We start from the raw sequence: 21307 nt of genomic DNA, 5'->3' as shown, positions 1-21307 counted from the left end.
TTGCTGGGGTCGTTTGACCCCAGTACTCTTTCCTGCCATGGCAGGGGGTCAGACTCAATGATCTGCTCAGGTCCCTTCCGACCCTAGAAACTATGAAGTATGGTTTAAACAGGGACTATGGATTCTTAGCCCATTACCTGGATTAGTTTTTGTGACTCCTTTGTCCCATCAAGTGTGTTGCTTATATGTTGCCTCTCCCACCTCTCCTCTCTGTGCTTCCCTTCTCTGCTTATGTATTCAAATTTCCCTCTCCTTATACACAGGTTTATGCCCATTCTTTTATAGCATCTAATGAAGTGAATTTCAGCCCACAACAGCTTGCTATAGAAACAAACACACATTCACTCTTGCACCCATACACACACTGATTAGTCTATAAGTTGCAAATCTACTCTGCCTTCTATGAGTACTTGTACCCTAGTGATTCTTGGCTGCCATAACCAGGATTGATGTACCACCAGGACTGCCCTAAATGGAGAAAGGCAAGAGCAATTTTGTGTCACATCTGGAGCTGAGCTCACAACCCTTTAGCCATAGTTGAAAACTGAGGGCACACTGTTGCTCATTCATTTGATCCTCAATTGTTTTATTTAATACACTGATGTCAGAGTGAGTCATACTTAATTCACAATCAATCAGTTATTCCAGAACTGAGTTTTTATACACACTTCAAATATATTATTTTCCCAACAGTATCAGTCCAAGAAGTAAATTTAAATGTGCGTAAGATTTATAATTCTATTTTCTGTTAGCAATATTGGAATAATCTGAGTGATTTGTGATCATGTCACAGTTGAAGAGGCAATAATAATAATGGCTAAGAATGAGTTCCAGTCCCTATTGTAAACCCTTATTTCACATCATAATTAATCATATGATTTATTTCCTCACTTCTAATATTGTACATTCACTAATACAAAGGAATATGTCTGTTTTACAGTTGTTTTATCACATTATTGTTTTAACACAAACTAGTAGTAATAACCGTTAGCAGTAATTTAGCCACATATAAAATCTATGAAATAAATCGGTACCAACCCTATCCAAATGGTGAGAAAACTGAGGCACAGGCTAAGTGGCCTGCTTTCACGCAAGGATTTCATAATGGGATTAGTCTATCATATACACTTCATGCAGCAGTGCCTACCGTTTTTAAAACTGACTTCTGAATTCCATTGTAACATCCTAGTTGCTTTTTTGCACTATTATCTTTCTAAATAAATTCCTTTTGGAATGAAGTTTTTCTTACTTCAACTCAGGCTCAGGTCACAGTTGTGTATGTTCAGAAAGTCTGAGCATAATTGGCCCTGTCACTTGACTTACACTTAAACACACACGTGCATGCACACCTGCTTCCAGGTTCTCATCAACTGTATTGTGTCTTGATAACGGCTGTAAGTAGTAACAATAAACTTAGATTTGTATAATTCATGCAGAGCGGGGAAACAAGCCAACTTGGAAGAAACTTGATTTAAACACTTTTAAAACTCAAATTTATAAATGTGCAAAAGGCTTCATATAGTGTGCTATTACGTTATTTCTGATCATACTGAAAAGTTGGAATGAGCAGGAATTTGGTAGTTTGGTTCTGAATCAGTGTAAGTATGGAGACAGTTAAACTGAATGGTTGAGAATTTGAAATTGCTGCACTCAGAAACTATTGTCGACAGCAGTCTGGTTACACAGGTGTCAAGCCAAGTAGCCGCAGATAAAAAACACATCTGCGCCCCTTATTTTGTAAATGATTATGTACATGCCTAGTTCTTTGCATAAGTACTTCCACTGCAGTCTTTGGAATGCTCTGTTCAGCAGTTAGGTTAGTATACTCACCTGGAAGGAGAAAGTCTTTGCTTGAAGGACTATTCAACATGAAATCTATAATTTGTCCTTGGAGTCTATGTGAGCAGTACTATTGACTTCAGTGGAATAACTCAGCTGGCGAAAGTTTTTCACATGATAAATATTTAAGAAGTTTATATCCCCACTTCCCAGCTTCCCCATGCTCTGACTGCGAACAAACATTGTCCTTATGCCTTTGCAGACATGTACCACAGATTGAGGCACAGCGCCAGGGACACCAGATTAGGCTCCTAAAACCCTGGGAGCTTCAGGCGCCCGACCCTACAAGGCAATGTCAGTAGACACCAATGAAGCAGATCAGCTGTGCCAGGATACATGATACAGAATAGATGATTCTCATCCAAAGACAACATCTGTTTATACCCTTCATGAACATTTCTGGAAATTTTTCAACCCACATACTGAGAACTCAAAAATTAAACAGTCAAGATTAGACTTCATAGACATTAGGACTGGAAGGGACCTCGGAAGATCGAGTCCAGCCCCCTGCCCGAGAGGCAGGAAGATATGAGCTGTTCAGACAGAAGGCTCCTCATTAAATCTGCATCCTCATGCACATATCTGGAAATGCAGTGAAGCAGATCCTTTGTCTTGTTCTGCTCCCGTTGCGCTCCAGTCTGAACAGGAACCAAGAATGTAGCTAGGAATGGATGTTTGAGTGCACACCAAAGGGCTAGAATATATCACAGCAGATCAAATTATTACACCGCAAATTATTTAAGACAAAACACTGAATATTGCCCCCTGCATATCCTGGAACCCACAGAATACCAAACGAAAGGAAAGGAAAAACATTCCTGGATTGTTTAAAAAAATGGTATTCAACTTTGCTTATTTAAGGAAGGTTTCAAAATTAACTGAGTGGGCAGTAGCCTAGCTGGAGTCTCTCAGACATCCATTTTTTGGTAGAAATGGATGGAAACCATCCATAAAGGCTTGCTAGAGATTCTCCTAACGGAGTAATTCCCAGTGATCAAAGAACTAGCATGGTTTAAAGGAAACTGAGGAACAGGAAGTGTATGCTGCCATTTATCCCCTCAATCTAGAGCACATAGAGGGATGGGGGGCTAAGTGGTAACTGTACAGCAAGCTCAAGACAAAAAAGCTCTCCAAGCTCAAGCAACAGAGGTGAACGTACAGCTGCAGGGAGATGATGTGTAGAGACAACACCTCTTGAAAAATTCTAGTCATTAGTAAATAATTCATCTTTTTCTTCTTAAAGTCACTTCCATCTGTTTTTTTTTCTGCAATATGTCTTTGAAAATATGCCTCTATTGACAGAAGAAATCTTTTTTTTTGGTCTATGATGAACAACTTAATAATGCTATGTTTGTCAGAAATAAAAACCTACATAGCCTTCCTATACAACCTTACAGGCCTACCATATCTGCTATGTTACATTACGGTGTGATGCAGTTTCTGTATATAACCTGGTAATATAAGCAAGTGTCAGGTTCCTCTAGCTGTGATAAAAGGCTTAAAGATATTCCAAATGTTATTTTCGAGATGAAAGTAGAGATTTTAGTCGTGTCAGCACATGTTTTTCCAAGATTCAGACCACCCACATGCTATTTTCCTTACCAAGTAAAATGATCCCTGCTATGCTGTGCTTTCATTACAGCTACTTTTTCTCCCCATCTTTGGGCACATAGTAACACGTCATTTTAAAGAAGGAAAGGGATTATTATAATCGTAGCTTTCTCTGGAGTGTTCATGAAGGTGCTACAATGACCATAAAATGTATTTGTTGGTTTATTCACCATAAATAAATAAATGAACAGCAATGCCCACATCTCTCCCTACACTACATCCCAAGAGTGTGCTTTCATTTTCCAGGCAGAATTCCTTTAAGGTCAAAGTATCATTTAGTCTTCAAGTGCATTCACAACTTGCTAAAAGAGTGTTAGGAATTCAGTCTTCATGTCCATTCAGTCTTCACCCTTCATGCTAACTACCAGTAAAATGTCTTCCAAGGGATCCCAGATACTACAGTGCTGATGATATGAACATTGGATCGCATGTATAATACTTAAAGTTGTTTCATACAGGCCACTAGTTAATTTGGGGTCAATACCCGAACCGACAAATTCAGGTGAAATCCTTCATATTAGGTGTGAGAATAAACGTGTGAGTGAAAGACTTAAACATACAAAATTATACATTTAAAATACATTAAGGTTACAAAGCCAAGCACTCAAAAGTTAGGAAATGGTAGAGTGAATCTGTTGTCTGGGAGTGGGTACCTGTGATACCATTTTTGATTATATGACCCCTTATTTTTTCCACCAATCCATTTCATTCAATGTACAAAATGGCTGTGCTAATTTAACGTGTACACTCATTATTCTTTCTCTTCATTGCTCACTGAGTGGCCCTGAGTCTCTTTTTATTCTACAGTATCTACCCTCTGCTATGAAGACAGAATTATTTATTTCCTCATAGGCTTTGCTGTGGTATTCATGGCAGTACGTGACTGCTTTACTAATATCAATTTATTTTCACAATAACCTGTGAGATGAGGGCACAACAACCCATTTTACAGGCAGAGAACTGATGTGCAGAGAAATAAGGGTCAAAAGTATTCAGTCGTTTTGGACAATCAATTTGAGATGCCCAGGACCTGATTTTTCAGAGTCCTTGGCATTATATAGCATTTCTTATATTCAAATTATTGGCCCCGTGGTTTCATTGCAAGGGCAAAAAAGCATTTTCTATCAGACAGTTTTATTAATCTTGATATTTTTCCTTTTGAGGGAAAACTTTGAATTTAGTTTTGCATATCTCTGTTCCCAAGGCTCTGTCTACACTGTGGACTTCTGCCAGCATAGCTCTGTCATTCAGTGGTGATCCCAGATGGACACATCTGTGTCGGCAGAAGTCGTGAGCAGTGGCAATGTTACAGTGGCAACATGGAGCTTTTAGGATTAGAGCTTCAAGTGGCAGGAGGAACAGAGAGAGGTCATTTATTATGCAATACAAATTCTGGTTGCCAGTAATTAGTTGCATCCTCTGCTGTTCCTATCACAGCGAAGCACTCCTCCTGTATACCATTGTACTATACAGTCCATTCAGTCCCATATGTTGCTATCATAGGAGCTTTGCACCAGATGAATAATTAATACATTTTATTGTTTAATTCACTGTTAATTTTACCTTAATGGTTTCTTACAAAATGAATCTTCTTACCTTCTGCCACTTTATGCACACATTATCCATTGCTGCAGATCTTAAAAGTTACAGCAATTGCCTCTCCGCAACTCTGGGCTAATGTATGCTCATTGGAAAAGGCCTGTTCAAGGCATTATAAAAGCATCTGAGCGCCTACCAAAAATAACTGAAAAACTCAAGTGCAAAGGTACCTTGTGAACGAACATCAGTGCTTATGAATTATGGAAGTACAGAAATCAAGGAAGTTACCAGGGAATGCTTCTTGCTTCTAAAAGGTTCTGGGCTGAGCCCAAGTTTGAAATATATATAGGCATATTTTGAAAAGCCAGTGTATTGTTCAGAGCTCCAGTGTCCTTCTCGGCTTCAGCTTGATTAGATAAAGTGACTGTCCTTTATCGTGTACTCTTTGAAAACAAGATCAAGTAGGGCTGATAGCATGTTGGAAGTTAAAACATGTTTAAATATTTAATGAAATCAGGAACTCACATGTGGTGACAGTGATGCCTTACTAGATGAGCCTAAAGCATGCTTGGTATTTTCCGTTAGCTGGCATTGCCACCAGGGGGCCTTTACGTTTCACGACTGAAATGGAACATCTTTACACAAAATTAAAATTGTTACATTATGCAACCGGCATACACACTTCATTTAAATCCATGGCTTTAAACCCAGTCTGCTGTAGGTTTCTCATTCAGATTTCCATTCTGAAAGGCTAGCTGCCTGTCAGAAGCTTGGCTTCAGCTCACCCCGGCCTGATCAAAATGAGTTGGCCTGATTTCACTGCATAATATGCACCACCTGTGTTCCAGAGGAGCTGAACTGGCACCAATTTATTTTCATCGAAGCCAACCTATATATATCATTTTGGTTCCTATCACACATTTAGGCTTTTCATGAGAATCCCAGTAGGGCTTACATGACAATATACCACAGATAACATTTCAAAATTTGAAATGACATGATTTTTCATGGCATTACATTAGACATAGATACAGCTCACTATGGTGACCACTGGGTTGGCTAGTGCTGCATAAGTCATTAGCAGCTGGAAACCAGGAGCACACTTTTATGCTGTATAATTATGCTACGAACATCAAGATGGCCATGGTCTTATGAATGCAAAGGAGATAACCCAAACAATATGTAAATTTTGTGCTGTTTCATCATGTTTTCTAATTTGACTTGCTCCATTATCTCCTGGTAATCTCTCACCATTACTAAACCTTCATTTGTGTGTCCAGTCTATTGCAAGATTTCTAAAAGCACACCATTTATCATGCAAGTCCTTCTTGACTAAAAGCAAAAGAAAAGAGAAACCCTAGCCTTCTCAGAAACACAGTATGTTTCTTGTACCTTTAAGTATTTCATTACTTTCTCACAGTTTCTTATTTGGAGCCCACACATAAGTTCCTAACAAACAACTTCCATTCCAGTAAAATAAGGTTTAATGAATGGAATAAATTAGGTTAAATATTCTTTCTGGGAGTCTCTCAGTACTTTTCATAGTGGATTTAGTTGCTTGATTTTTCAATTTTTCTTTCTTTCTGCTTTCTATCTGCCAGTTAAGGTATAAACAGATTTTGGGTGCCAAAGCAAAACTGAAATTATACAAAGAAAAATGCTGAAAGCATTTGGAGTAACACTGCTGAGAATAAGCTTTTCTCACCTAATAAAGTATTCATTTAAAGGGGTACTGTAAAAAAAATTCAGCCAAAAGTTTGAGAGATTTTTTTTCTCTGATTTTCCAAGGTTATAGAAGCCCAGCACAAAGTAGTTAGTATTTGGTTTTTTACCAATAAAACAATTCATCCTTTCCCCATGCAAACGCTTGGAAAAGCAGTGTTGTGGTGACTCAAGAGGACTAAACAGTGAAACTGAGTCATCAGGTTTCATCTTCCAGGGCAAACTAAGTGTAAACAGCAGCAAAATCCACTAAAGCTAAACTACACTTTACCACTACAGCCGACATCATCATTCAACTACAGAGTTAAAGCAGAGCAATCTTGGCCTCTGACATAGGCACCAACTTTTATTTTTGCCCGGGGTGGGGCCCTAAGATGATGGACATGTGGAAAGTTTCTTTGATTAAAGACATTTGACGTATTTCAAGTGTAAGATCAAGTATAATGGTAGTAAATCAATATGTTTCGTTCTGGAGCACTGAACAATGAAGTCCAGAAGAAACAGAGTGATCCATGAACTTCATTCATGAATTCTGTATGTGATTTGTGGTGCTTCTGCACCACAGAAGACTCCAGGCTGGGAAAAAATACTTAATAGAAGAACATGAACAATGCAAATTGCAACAAAAAGCCTGATATACCAAAACACACAAGCTGAATAATTACATGACTTAAATGACAAGAAAATGTTTGCACCCAAGCATATCAGCAACCTATCGTGTCATCCCAAAATTGGTCTGAGACAGTATGTTAACAATGTGAGTATTACTGAAATGAAATTGGCTTGCTATTCAATCCCAACGGGCTTATGTTCATCAAGAAAAGATAATAAAATGGGAAGTCATATTATTTTTTAACTGCCATTTCTACTCACCCCCCAAACCGTCCCCAGAAGCAAACAACAAATTAAAAGAACTTTCTTTTATACTGGCCATAAACAAAAGTTCACTCTAGATGGTAACAACAACAACAATCATCAAGTCTGTACCCATATTTAAGTTACTTTTTAAAAATACATTTAACCTTTCCACAATAACCACAATAACAACAGCAACCTTCCAATATAAATACAACTCAAAAAGAACTGAAATAAGAGGTTTAAAAGGATGCCCCTCACTCCCAACCCACAGCCCCTTGGCCTGGCTGGTTCCCCACACTCCTGACCCACCAGGCCCCACCAGCCCTGCTGGTGCCCCTCACCCCTGACCTGCTCCCTCTGCCCTTAGCTATCTAGTTTGTGGGGAACAGGGTGGGTGTGGACATAGAGGGGTAGGAGGGGGCACAGGTGACACAGCGGAGGGGTGGGGGGGCACATGCCCCTTGAGATTTCTGTGCCTGCAGCAGGGCACAGGGCTGCAGCCAAGTCGGACCAGCTGCGGGCAGCAGCCAGCTCCACAGCCCAGCAGGTGAGACCACCATGCTGCCATGTCTGCCAAGGTGAGGCACCCCATGTCCACCCGGCAGCAGTGGGGACACAGCTCTGCACCACTGCTGCTCCTGCACCTCACCTAAGCAGCCATGGTGGCTGGGCTGGCTGCAGCCCTGCACCCCACTGTGGGCACAGAAGTCTCAGGGGGCATGGCCTCTCTGCCACATCACCTGTGCCCCCTCCCCCCCGCCGCCGCCCCATAGACTTACCTGGAGGGAGCTGTAGGAACTGCTTGGCTGCCATGTACATGTGCATGCACACATGCTTATGGCACCTCCTGCCTCTGATCGCTCTCCCTGTTCCCCGCAGTCCCAAGCAGCCCCTTTCAGGCTGCAAGGGGAAACCCACAGCTTCCCATGTTTTTCTCCTTTAAAAGAGAAAATCCACTTTTTTCCCCATTAAAGAAGAAAATACATTTTTCCACAGCGAACCAAAAACCCGGATCCCTAGTAATAGCTTAGGAACTCAGTCATCATTCCTAAGCATGTCACCTTACTTCCAGCATCCTCAACATATTAAATTAATTATCAAATTAATCCATCTTTCACAACATAAAACAATATAGAAATAATATAGAAATATTACATAATTCTCAGGTTTGGGCCCTGACAGCCATCTTCCTGAGGGGGGCCAGGGCCCTCAGGCCCCCACATACCCAGTGCCAATGGCCTCTGAGCAAAAAGCATGGGGACACGTTTAAAATTTAAATTATACAATTTTTAAAAAGAACGGGAGAAACTGTAGCACATTATGGAGTCACCTTTTGCTCCTTATCTCACAAAAGTACACTCATGGGGCATATTCAGACAAGTGCTCACATGCAGTTTGCAGAGCATCCAAACTGTCTGAGGTGCCACAAACCACACGCAACCCATGAGCAAGCATTTTCTATGCTGCAAATGTGCAGTGTGGTGCCAAAATTTGATACCAGGAACTCCTGATATAAAAAAAAAAAAAAAAAAAAAAGAACACTGCAAAGAAGAAGCAGTGTGGCACATATTCTAGGAGCCTGCACTGGAGCAACTGGAGGCTGGGTCCTCCAGGGAGATGCTCTGGCTGGTGGCCAGAGTGTTCCCACTGCTTTAGGTGTCCCCCAGCCCCTCCACCACCAAGAGTCTGGAGCAATAGGGCAATGGCAGTTTCCCCGAAGCACAGCATTTTGCTCCACAGCAAACCCCATGTGCAGGGGCATGTGCAGCAGCAAAAAGCAGTGGCACAAATTTGTGCCACTGCTTACTTGTGCTGCAACAAACAAGCATGCCTGCATATGGGAATGTGTCCAGGGTGTCTATCTTGAGCAACACCATACATGTTCAGCCCCATGTAACTTTTCAGTTGTTTCAAGAGTAGGTCGTTTAAGGACAATTCCAATCAATTAGAGAGAGTTTTATGGTACATATTTTGCAAACACTTATCATTTTTGTGCAAAATGCCCAGCTGCTCAGCAACTGTTACAATGGCCTGGGTTTGTATGAACTGCACATCAAGTTTTCTGCTATAGATACTTTCTCTGAAAATACAAGTTGTGTGAGATTCCTCCTCCATAATTGAGCATCAGTGGATACCTCAAGCTGGCAGGCAGTAAGAAAAAAGTGGAGCTTTTTCACATCTAGGTTTGAAGTTTGAGTCCTTACTCTCTTTTATTCCATGCACAAACCAGAGAGAGGAAATATTAATCACATCATATGTTCCCTTTCAAGAAGCCTCAGTGTTGGTGAGCCTGGGTCTCAGAATCAGGTTTTATTTCCAGTCTCTTTAAACTAATCATAAACATTGTATGTGATTTCCTGCTCCAGTGTCAATTTAGTATTTATACTGCTCAATGTTTGCTACGATCCAGTCCAAAAATGTAGCTGGCTGCACTAGTGTCCTGTTTGAAAAGTGCTGTAGGATGAAAGGAATTAACACAAATGCAAGATATTATACAGATACACTCTTAGAAAAAAAATAGCAACAGTAAATGCCAGAATAATTTTTCCACTATACTTTCAGAGCAAAGACGCATAAAAAAAAAAGAATCAGGCTTCCGCCTCTTGCATTCAGCTGAAACTGCTCTCTCCAAAGTCTCTAATGACCCTTTTTTCACCAAATCTCAGAACCATCCTCAAGTTCTTCAACCTGTCAGCTACTTTTGACACCATAAATTGCACTCTGATTGCAACAGTGACCCCCCTTCCATGACTGTTTTCACCTGGTTTTCCTCCTAGCAATCCAGTCGTATCCCTATGGTTCTAGTTTGCAAGGGCCTCTTTTCTACGTGGCTCTGTCCCCAGTCCCCTTCTCTTCTCCCTCTGCTCTTATATTTTACTAATCCCATCTACAAATGCAAAGTCAACTGCCATTGCTATGAGGATAACTTACAGATGTGCTTCTCCACACCTAACACATCTCTTTTAGCCAAACTAAAAATATCACTCCACCTCTCCTACATTACTCTGTGGGTGCCTACCCATCAGCTCCACCTCCACATGGATAAGAGGAAGTTCTTAGTTTTCCCTCTCATCCCTTCCCCATTACCTCCTTTCACTGAGAACAGCAGCAGCACCCTGCCTGGCACTCATACCTGAAACCTGGACAGCATCTCCAAGCCTAGGTTCTCCTATCTAGGAGTGGAAGTCTTGCAGATTTTTTTTCTGGGCAACATTCAAAGATTCAGTCCAACCTACCCATCCATCCACCTAAATCTTTTTTTCCAGACTCTGACCATCTCACATTTCTATTATGGTGACAAAAATGAAATGAAATATGAAAATAAATAGAAAATATGAAATTCCAAAATATGAAAATAAATGGAAAAATCATGTGAAGGCAAACCAAGAAAAAATCTGTACCATAACCTTATTTACCTGATTGCATATTTAGAAAAATACAGTAAACAAAACGTTTTCCATAAGTACAATTGATTGTTTGAAATAAGAAATTAGAACATTTGAAATTAAAACAGTTCCATCTGATAAAGTGTGTACACAGAAAAAGTACGGCTGGTTACTGTAATAGCAGGAAATCTGAATAAAATCTAATTATTGCTAATGTGTTTTTCTTAAAGTATTTTCCATTGAGGTGAAATGTAAAGTATCATACTGTGCAAGTGAGATTCCTGCTGCTTTATAAAATAAGGTAACTGCCATGCAAAAAAAAAAAAATCACTATTATGCATTTAATTTCCTTCACATAATTCAGGCAAGCACTTAATAAACTATTTACTTAACAGAAGCAGCCTGTGGCCAGTCACTTGGAATGGCTTCAAATACGAGACTGTCCCTAAGTTCCTCCTGGATTATTTGTATAAGCAAATGTTTTTTAAAAAATCTCCTGAGAAGAACAAAGTAAAATGGCCTGATTCCCATCTCCTTTTCCTTGGTATAAGAAGGAAAGCTCCAATTTGTAAAATATAGAGAAAGCAGGGCATTTGCTGCTGAAGCATGTATTCTGCAATTCCTCTGACTGCTTTAGGCATCAACCATAATGCTCCTCCCAACCACCAAACTCAATCCATCTACCCCCAGCTACTTGCTGTGTGCACTTTCAGACCCATATTTTAATGACTGTTTTCACTTGGGAGCAAGAAAGATTCTCCAGATACAGGCCGATGCATATGTTTACCCAGTCTACTCATAGAATGAGCCAAACTTGGCCAAATTCATCCAGAGGATGATTATGATGAGACTACTTTTATTTTTACATGTTCATACATGCTTAGCTGAATTTGGAACTTACACAGTAAGGGTCAAAAATTTCAAAACAACTTCATAAAAAGAAATTAACCCTCAACATACAACAAGAGGCAAGTAATTCTTTTGCTTTCAGATACAGGTGAAACTAAGGCAGAAGTTCAAAGCCACACATGGTATAGGCTTAGATTTCTGTTGATTCTGGCTCCCAGTACACCTACTTGACAATCTAGCTACCTAATCCAAGATTGTTACTCAGAGACCAGAATGTCAACAAGCACCTCATGACCCTTTGTCTTCCACTGACCAGCAAACAACATACAACAGTCATCATCAGACATCACGCAACAGCATAGTTTCTTCAGTGCGATCAAAGGCCAAGCACACAAAGAGCTGTCCCTCTGAGGTCTTAGGATGGAACAACACTTCTTAAAGACAGTTCTACCATCAACACATGGTGGAAGTAACCCTCCAAGAGCTTTTGAACTGATACTCTACTATCAAAATTAATACCACCAAAGCCATTCCACAACACCTCATTAAGGACTACCTTACAGATCCACCAACCTACCAAGAGGCCTTGAAAGCCATAGAGTGGATGAAGAACAACAAAGCCTGTGGTCTTGATGGAATACCAGCTGAAATGTATATGCATGGTGGAGAAAAAAGCTCCCTTACCAACTCCAAACCACTATTCTAAAAATCTAAAAATATGAACAAATTGCCAGTGCCTTGAGAGATGTCAGGATTGTAGCCATGTTCTAGAAAGAAGAAAGATTGGATTGCAACAGTTTCTATGGCCTTGCATTCCTATCCATAGCAGGGAAGATTCTTGCCTACATTCCTCAATAGAGTCACTCCTTTCACCAAGGAGATTTTACCCAAGTCCCAAAGTAGCTTCAAACCACTCAGAGACATGATCTCTGTTGTTAGACAGCTGCAGAAGAAGTGCCATGAATAATACATGAATAATAAAGAGACCTTCTCATGGCCTTCACTGACCTAAGGCCTTTGATTCAGTCAACAGAGAGGTCCTGTGGAAGATCCTGATGAGATTTGGATGCCCACCAGAAGTTTTGGACTCAATGTCAATCCTCTATATGAACTGGAAGGACAGCAGAACAAAAGGCAGCATTCTGGCTCAAGTAAATACCACCAGCATCGAAGCCATGTTCATACAGCACGAGCTTAGTTGGACAGGACACAGACACCAGCTCCTGAAATGGGTCCTGCACTCCAGCTCACTTTGGTTACCACTACAGAGGTAGGCAAAAGAGATTCAAGGACACTGTTGCAGGGCACTAAAGAAAACTGCCTAGGGCCCTAAGAGCCAGACAGGGAGAGGGCCCTAAGAGCCAGCCAGAAACCCCACAGGTGCAGGTTACTATGGCACCAAGCTAACAAGGGAATTAGCCTGCACCTGCACCCGGTCAGCTGATCGGAAGAAGTCAGGGCCTTGGGTACATATATACCCCAGGGCTGAGTTAGTTCTCTGGCAGCAAGCAGCCAGGGGAAGGAGCCTCCAGGCAAGAATTGCCCAGAGATGCTGATGGAAGCCTGATATACTGCCTATAGAGCTAATAGGTCTCCAGGAGCTCACCAGGTACCCTGGCCTATAAGGCACTTAGTGCTGGGAGGGAAGTTTGACTCTTTTAAAGAGACAGAACACATCCTGAACTGCTTGTATTATGTTATAGCCCAGGGGCTCACATTTTGGTTGCTGTTTATAAACTGGTGGACCAGACTGCAGCTACTGGGGGAGAAGGAGGCCTTATTGGGGGCCCACTACAGTGTGGAGACCCCAGCACTAGGTGGGACACAGTAACAAAGGGGGTGAGCAGACCCCAGTGCCAGGGGGCACAGAGACAGGGCTACGAAGAGCCCAGTGATGACTGGAGGCTGAGCTAGGCTAGGGTCTCAGAGAGACAATTTATGAATGCCATCTGTGAGGCTTGGGGCATGGTAAAGGGGTCGTTTTGGAGCCACGCATCTAGCCCATAAGGCTGACAGTGTCCTGTGAGGCATCCATTTTGAGCTGGACCCAAAAAAGAGTCCAAGAACCCACAGGGTTCAATGAGGTCCATCAGGACTGTGTCCAAACACAAATTCAAAAGCAGCCTCTCTATTTATTATAATTACTAGCAAGACGTGGCAGGAGAGGAAATGGGTGCCCATTCAGCAAGATTGGCATGGTCACGGAGCCCTAGAGGCATCACAGCCATCCCTGGGGACCCCATCCCATGACAGGCACCTAGAAGACTAATATGAAGAAACTAGCAAATTGCCCATCAAGAATGATGTGGGGCAGGCAGGGACAGAGCACTGCTACCCACCACACCACATTCCTTTCTTCTGGAACTGTTTGCTGTATCTACAGCTGAACATGCAGATCTTGGATTGGCCTCTTCAGTCATCTCTGGACTCACCAATGATTTCCCTTTCTACTGGAAGATTATCTTCTCTTGGAAGGCTGAAAGGGCAGGAGTCATGTAGATGGGTAGGAAAAAAGTCAACAATATTTTGTAGATTTTTCCCTTTTTCCAAGTTGTTGTCGCTCCTGTGCAGTGCTCAGACTACTAGGACCAGATTCTATTCTGCCTATTAGGCATCTAAGTGCAATTCTATTCCACCCTGAAAATCAAGTAATGCATTGACTTTTGTAACACACTCTTAAGATTGCATCACAAAAAAAAACAGTGAGGAAGAGGAGGACCCATCCATTTTTTATGACTTGTTTTTCAGGGACTCAAATTAGATGGAATAGAATCACACTTAGATACATAACTCTACTTACGTAGAGTACCTACAGGTGCCTAACTGATGGAATAAAATCTCGCCTCTAGAATCTACCCCTCTCTACAAAAGCTCATAATGTTAAATGTTTCCAGCGTCCCTAAAATGAGAAGTCCTTTTTTAATTTTCATAACACAATAAAAGAAACAGGGTGGACTGAGAATCCAGATCTTTGACTTGCTGGGCATGTTCTCTTACAACAAGGCTATTGGTCAGAAACCTAACAGTTATGTTCAAGAGGGAATGATGGATGCTGTGCCTTATTGTAAACTATGCTGTGTTGGTATGTTAAGTTTTAGATCTGCTTGCTTTCCTTCTAGCCTATGAATCTTTCACTCTTAGCTGCCCAACGGGCCACCTTCAGTAAGTGAGGTGGAGTCTCCCAGCCCATATAGGGCAGTTTCCTGGGAAGTGGGAGATGCTTTCTAAAATCCTGCAGAGAGAGATGAGTCTAGAGCTGCAGTCCCCCACTTCTGAAGCTCTTACTGCTGGACAGGTAGAGAAAAGATGGCCACATCTCATTATCTTTCTACATTAGGTATGATATCTAGCCTCATTAGGTATCAGGAGGCACTACTTCACAGTCAGGATGACAAGGATTTGGAACCAACTTCCAAGGGAAGTGGTGCTTGCTCCTACCCTGGGGGTCTTCAAAAGGAGGCTAGACAATCACCTAGCCAGGGTTGTTTGACCCGAGCATCCTTTCCTGCCCATGGCAGGTGGTCAGACTTGATGATCTACTTCGGTCCCTTCCAACACTACCAACTATGAAACTATGAAGAACCAGCCAAAGCGACCAGGCATCCTTACTAGCTGACAGCAACAACCCATTAAGGCAACCTTGATCTACTGTGCACATCTTGAAACTGGAATGTAGTGTAGCTCTGTCCCACAAGGCTTACAATGTAAGTAGTACCAACAAAACAGAGAAGCAGGATGGAGGGAGTATGCTCATTATGTGGAGTATGGTAAAGTTTTGGGATACTTCAGACATTGGCACACCAAATTAACTATTCTGATCTGAAATGGTGCGGTAGGCACTAAGACTAAAATGGCAATTAGTTACATTTTATCCACTTATTTTCATATCTGGTTCTTCATCTTTCAAAATGAGTAAGTAACTAATATGTGCAGCAGCAGCTGCTACTCCTGATTACAGTCCAACTGGCTTCATTTCGAAGAGAGAAGTATTCCCTTCAGGAGCTTGGCATCCAGCTAGGGAGGGCACTGGATTTGTTCAGAGCCACCTCCTGATCAGAGAGAATTAAATTTAAAAGGTCCACTTCTGAGGCAGCTGCTAGACAGGGAAAGCTATAGGAGACTTCACATTTTCACAAAGAAGAACCTACCCTTTTCTTACCAAAACGGACTTGATAGAGTGCAGAGTAGCTCTCCTGTTGATATACCTTTTTTCGAATAAGAAAGGAAAAATTGATATTCTTGTAACTGTGGAAAGAACTAAAAATGCATATTTCAGTTTCACAAAAAGCAAGTGAAACAAAGGATTTTATTTTCCCCTTACCCTCTTTCTTTCCACCAACCCCCCCAAAGATGCTGACATACACATTTTTTTGCTTTAATATCACAAATGCAAAAATATCTCTGCATTTTTTTCCTTTTGTTGCATCTTGACAAAAATTATATCTGCTTTTCCAGCTAGTAATAATGGAGAGGGAGCCTGAGATACATTTTCACAGAAGAAGACAGACATGTTATCCTTCAAAGTAATTGCTGCATGAGTTCTCTTTTTTCAGGATTAATGTTATATCTTTTCAGAAGACCTTTAGAGGGAAAAAACCCTGTTCTCCCTTCTTTTCAATCACACTTCAAAAACTAGTTCTTAACTAAACAGCTACAACTTCCACAAGAAAAGGAAAGATGGATCATTGGATAGTCATCAATATACATTTAAACTTCATTTTTAACGCACATTTTTTAATCCACTGCTTTCCCCATTAGCACCAACAGCATACAGAATATGTTCCCAAACGTTCACTCTCCTACCACTCTGTTTCCCCCATGCTATGATTTTTTTCCCCCAACAATTTGGGACAAAATCCAGTCACTTCAGTCAATGAATGAAGAGAAAAACACAATTAGAAATAAGGTGCACACTTTTAACAGCTTTTTCAAGGCTGAGATTTTGACCTGTATTTCCCACTAAATTTATTGGATCCAGGCATCCAAATCTCCTAGGTGGCTTTGCATATCCCAATCTTTATGTACCGAGGACATCATATTGCTTCCATTTGTGCTATGGATTATCCTGCTCAAGATTAAAATGGCAACACCTTGCTATGACTATGGATACTATTATTTTTCCTACTCCTGTTTGTCTCCTAAGGTCAGCAACATACCTGCCAGGTCTCAATGACGTTAATTCAAAGAGATTTTGTATCAAGTGAAATGTCAGAGTTTGTGCAGTGAAAATAGTGTTTATACCCGCTTGTCAACAGTGATTTATTAAGTCTTTGCTGGTCCCTTCTTCTGAGGAATGGCATCATTCCAGAATGAAACCCAGTTGATAATGCAACATTGCAGCATTTGGAAAATGAAAATGAACTCGCACAGGTTGGGTTTTTTTAAGTAAACAGTAACAGAATCCAAGTGACATGTCATTGCCAGGTTTCCCCCAGTGATACAACAAGCATAACACATCAATTGCCGATATTATCAGAGGAAACAGCACTTCCAGCCACATGGGACAAATGCCAGAAAAACAAATGGAGCCAAATAAACAGTATCACAAGGAGCATAGGATTATTGATTTGTAGCTTTTCATCTTCCGTTCCTTACAAAAAGACCCATTTCCAAATATCCACCAGTCAGGTTACTGTATGATATATACCTCCTCTGCTTCCTGGCAAGTAAATACTAGGGCTGTGCAAAGCTTTGGTCGCTGATTCAATTCAGCAGAGATTTGGCCTGATTCGGTGAATCCAAATTGAATCAGAGGACACTTTAATCTCGCCAAATCGAATCAGAACCCTCCGAATTGGTTCGGAAAGATTCAGAAAGATTCAGCAATTTGGATATAGACACAGCTTTAAATGCTTTTTCTACATACCTCTAGGTAGCAGGCGGGTCATGAATGCTGTGATGCTGGGGCACATGGAGAGTCCCACAGAAGTGCAGGGGCCTCCCCAGTGCACTCAGCACCAGACCCAGAAGTGGACCAGAAGCACTTCCAGTCCACTTCCAGGTCCACCAGAGAGCGCGCCGCCCCTGCACCCCCAGCTCAGCAACTGGTGCTTTCTGGGTCAATAGGAGACCGGAGAGAGTACCAGCTTCTCTGACCAAAGGCCTCACCCTGATCCCCTTATTCACCTGAGTGCAACAGGATCCTCCACGAGTAGGAGGCTGCAGGGGCAAGTCAATGTCTTTTTATAAATAAATCCACACCATGAAGCAGGTGAAAAGAGTGACTCCAAAGGTTGTTTTCCTTCATATGTATTGAAAAGGAAATCTAAGCTAAGGTTATTCCATACCCTCACACCCTTTCCATGAACACAGTCTTTTGACCCTCTCGCAAACACAGCTGCTCAGGGGGTTTTGCTGCCCAGGGACAGGAGGAGTCCCAGTCTGCTTGCCCCCAGGATTGGCCATCCCAATTAGCACTGATCCATTCCTGAAGGCAGAGGGGTGCAGCACTCCATGAATAACCAATAACTAGAACCCCAGCCCTAAACCACGGTCCACCTGGTCCACACGCCCTGTCTCTCAAGCACAGTTTCAGAGAAGAGTGGCAGACTGAGTTTGCTGCTGCTGATGCTAGCATTTTGCTAGCTGATCTTTAAGAGCTTGCACATCCTCTCTCCAGACACCCTCTGCCCCTTTACTACCATAGGGAATGTCAGCCCGACTCCCTGAATAACTGCCCCCGATGGATTTAGGGAGCAACCATGTGTATGTTGAAAGCAGACGTCATTAGCAAGTATCTACAGTGGCCAGTGACAGCTGAAACAGTGGAAAAAATGATCACTTAACAATAGTTAAGGTTAAATATATTCCTCCAGTTTATCATCATTCACTTTCTCTAAATGCATTACATCAAGAAAGAAATGTTTGGGAAAAGGACATTGTGAATTACACAGTATGGCAGGCATTACCATCAACAGTAGACTATGCCATCAATGCCATTCTAAATGGGAAGTGTGATAAACAATCCCAGGGATCATTGTATTATATTAATGTCCTCATAATACCAGGCTCTCATGGAGGTGATGTATTGGAGGCTGCTCTCTGAGTCAATAATAGCGCACCTGCCACCATAATGATATATGCAGCATATATTAAGAGATTGGAATAGGGGCTATGCATGACACATCATTTATTTCACTAGCACAAATTTTTCAGCACCATGTTTCTTGCAGGGACAAATAAATAAAGTCCTTATATTACTTATCAGTTTTTATCTGTGGGTTCCTAAACATCATCTTCACTTTTTTAGATGGGGAAAGTCAAGGCATGGAGAATCTATATGGCCAAAGTCATGCACAGCTGAAGCCATGTACAGAGTCATACAATCAAAGGACCAAAAGGGACCTGCAAGATCATCAAGTCCGGTCCCCTGCCATAGGCAGGAAGTTATTGGGCTCAAATGAGCTCAACAAGATGCAAGATCATCAAGTTTAGAATAAAACCCAAGTATCCCAATTCCCTCATCAAGAATGTATTCACTTCACCATTCTGCTACTGATAAATCAAAAAGTATTTTATATCAGATTTCAGTTTGCCTGGGTATGGATTTTTCTGCAAACGACTATCCCTGTGAATTACAATGAGGCACACTGAAAATTTCTTCTGTGACAAGATTCCATTTAATATTTTTTAAAATACCTTTTATATTTGCATGTGAGCAAAAGCAAACATCCCATGGCTCTCTCTTTCCCAGACATTTTCTTTTCCCAATTTACATCTGTGATGCCAATGAGATTTAATGTAGCAAAGCACATTAAAACGTAATAGGAAAAAGAAATCCAATATGTTGGTATAAGGCTCAAATTCTGTCAAGCAAATGGAGTTAACCCATTGGGTCTCTCAATCTGACACAAAACCTATTAAGGCAGGTGATCAGAATATATAATGACTGCCCAGGAAGCCAGAATCCAACAGCCTTCCTCACACTGAATAGTACTGTGTAGTGCTCCAACTGACTTCAGCAGAAATATCTGTAAAGCAAAATATTAGTATGAGTAAAGCCCCTGTAATAAAGGGTAGAAAATGGGGCAGTTTACTGTCTTTTGTTAGGCAAGTAAGAATTTTGCCTGAGGGAAAATGGAAGACTGTGTCCTGCAAGCTGATTCATGAAGGCGGATGTCTTCACTTGGGACTTTGATGGGTCTCCATGAAGACAGAAGGCTCCACCCACAAGGACTACCTTGAAGGATAAGCAGGGCCCATCTCTTCCCCACACATATCAAATGACTGCCACATTTGGGGCATTATTGCAATACAATAATTCATTTGTAAGACTTCAGGATTTGTGGCTACTTTCTGGTCGGTGCCAGATAACCAAACTACGAGTGTTCATATAATTTAAACTGGCCATCCTATTTGCGCTCAAGATTTTGTGCAAGAGCACGAAATCTAGAGATTAATTTGAGAAATACTTTGCAGAGGTAAAACTTTTTTTTTCTAAAGAGGGAAAAGATGCAGGGTCTTCCGTCAAGCTCATCTCTAGCTTCTTTTTTTCAGAACCTCACTCAAAAACTCATCTTAGACCCAATGGGGCAGTCTTGCTAAGGCTCACAAACTATTTTTTAAAGCAGCTCGGAGTCCAGTTCCAAGACGGCACCCTCATTAAACTAGCTCCGTAGCAGGATGAAGAGGCACATTGGCAGTGTGCCAGGAACTGTGTGGCCACATCTAATTTCCATATAAATGTACATAGTATTTTAATCACAGATAAAGGCCCACAGTTATTTCTTTTGTTATTAGAGAGAACTGAATGTGCTCACACGCTTTACAAAACAACATCAGGGACTGCACTGTCCCACTACCTCACCCCCTGCACTGTGAAACCTGTTCACCGGGGTGTTAAGTGCTACCAAATCAGAAATGGCAACATCCTCGCCCTCTTATGGGCACCGAATAGCACATTGCACAGGTTCAAATGACCACACAAATGGCACAAGGCGGAGGAGAAACAGACCCAGAAAGACAAACTTGGTTTGAATGGCTGCAGAGGGAAGCTTAGTGGGAAAGCTGGCTCTTGTTCTCTGACGCCTTATTTATTCTTGTGGTAGAGTGTGAAATTCGTGGTGAATCTGCATGAAAAGAGTGAGTCTAATTTTCCCCCTCTTCCAAGCTCTGCTCAGTGGGAGGTAGAAAGTGGGGAGGGGGGGAAAAGAGCTAAAGGAAACTTGTCACAGCTCCCTGATTCAGTACCAGCCACGATCCAATACTACACGCAGCAGCTATGAGGCTGCTGGAGCTTATTTCACTGATCATTAAGGCATCCTGTACAAAGAAAGCATCAGCACAACAAATTCTGCTCTATGACACCCCCAGTCTGCACTCAGCCCAAGAAATTTTGGCCAAGAGGCTGTGGGATGGACAGCTGCAACAGGAGTCAGCTCAACTGCCTTTATTCCAGCATGAAGTTTCCCATTCCTAATTATTTGTGGAGATGTTTTACAGCAGGGAAAGCAGACAAATATCATTACCATACTGACATATCCCAAACCCAACTTGCACTGGAC

General features: G+C 41.5%; 1 long non-coding RNA gene across 2 annotated transcripts in view; it reads left to right on the top strand.

Moving 5' to 3' along the window:
- The window catches only part of LOC109324283, a 24339-nt gene extending 5011 nt beyond the window's left edge, over window positions 1-19328 (top strand). The window contains exons 1-3 of one of the 2 annotated variants that reach the window (XR_002104895.1): window positions 11903-13074; window positions 17060-17174; window positions 19054-19328. This is a non-coding gene — a long non-coding RNA (uncharacterized LOC109324283). Of the gene's footprint in view, window positions 1-11902; window positions 13075-17059; window positions 17175-19053 lie in introns of those variants that run through there. The other variant, XR_002104896.1, reaches the window with a different exon arrangement.
- Window positions 19329-21307: the final 1979 nt, after the last annotated feature.

Source organism: Crocodylus porosus, unplaced genomic scaffold (assembly GCF_001723895.1).
Source record: "Crocodylus porosus isolate Cpor-Errol unplaced genomic scaffold, CroPor_comp1, whole genome shotgun sequence".
In the NCBI taxonomy this organism is placed as follows: Eukaryota; Metazoa; Chordata; order Crocodylia; family Crocodylidae; genus Crocodylus; species Crocodylus porosus.
This window is presented reverse-complemented; position numbering and strand designations above follow the sequence as displayed.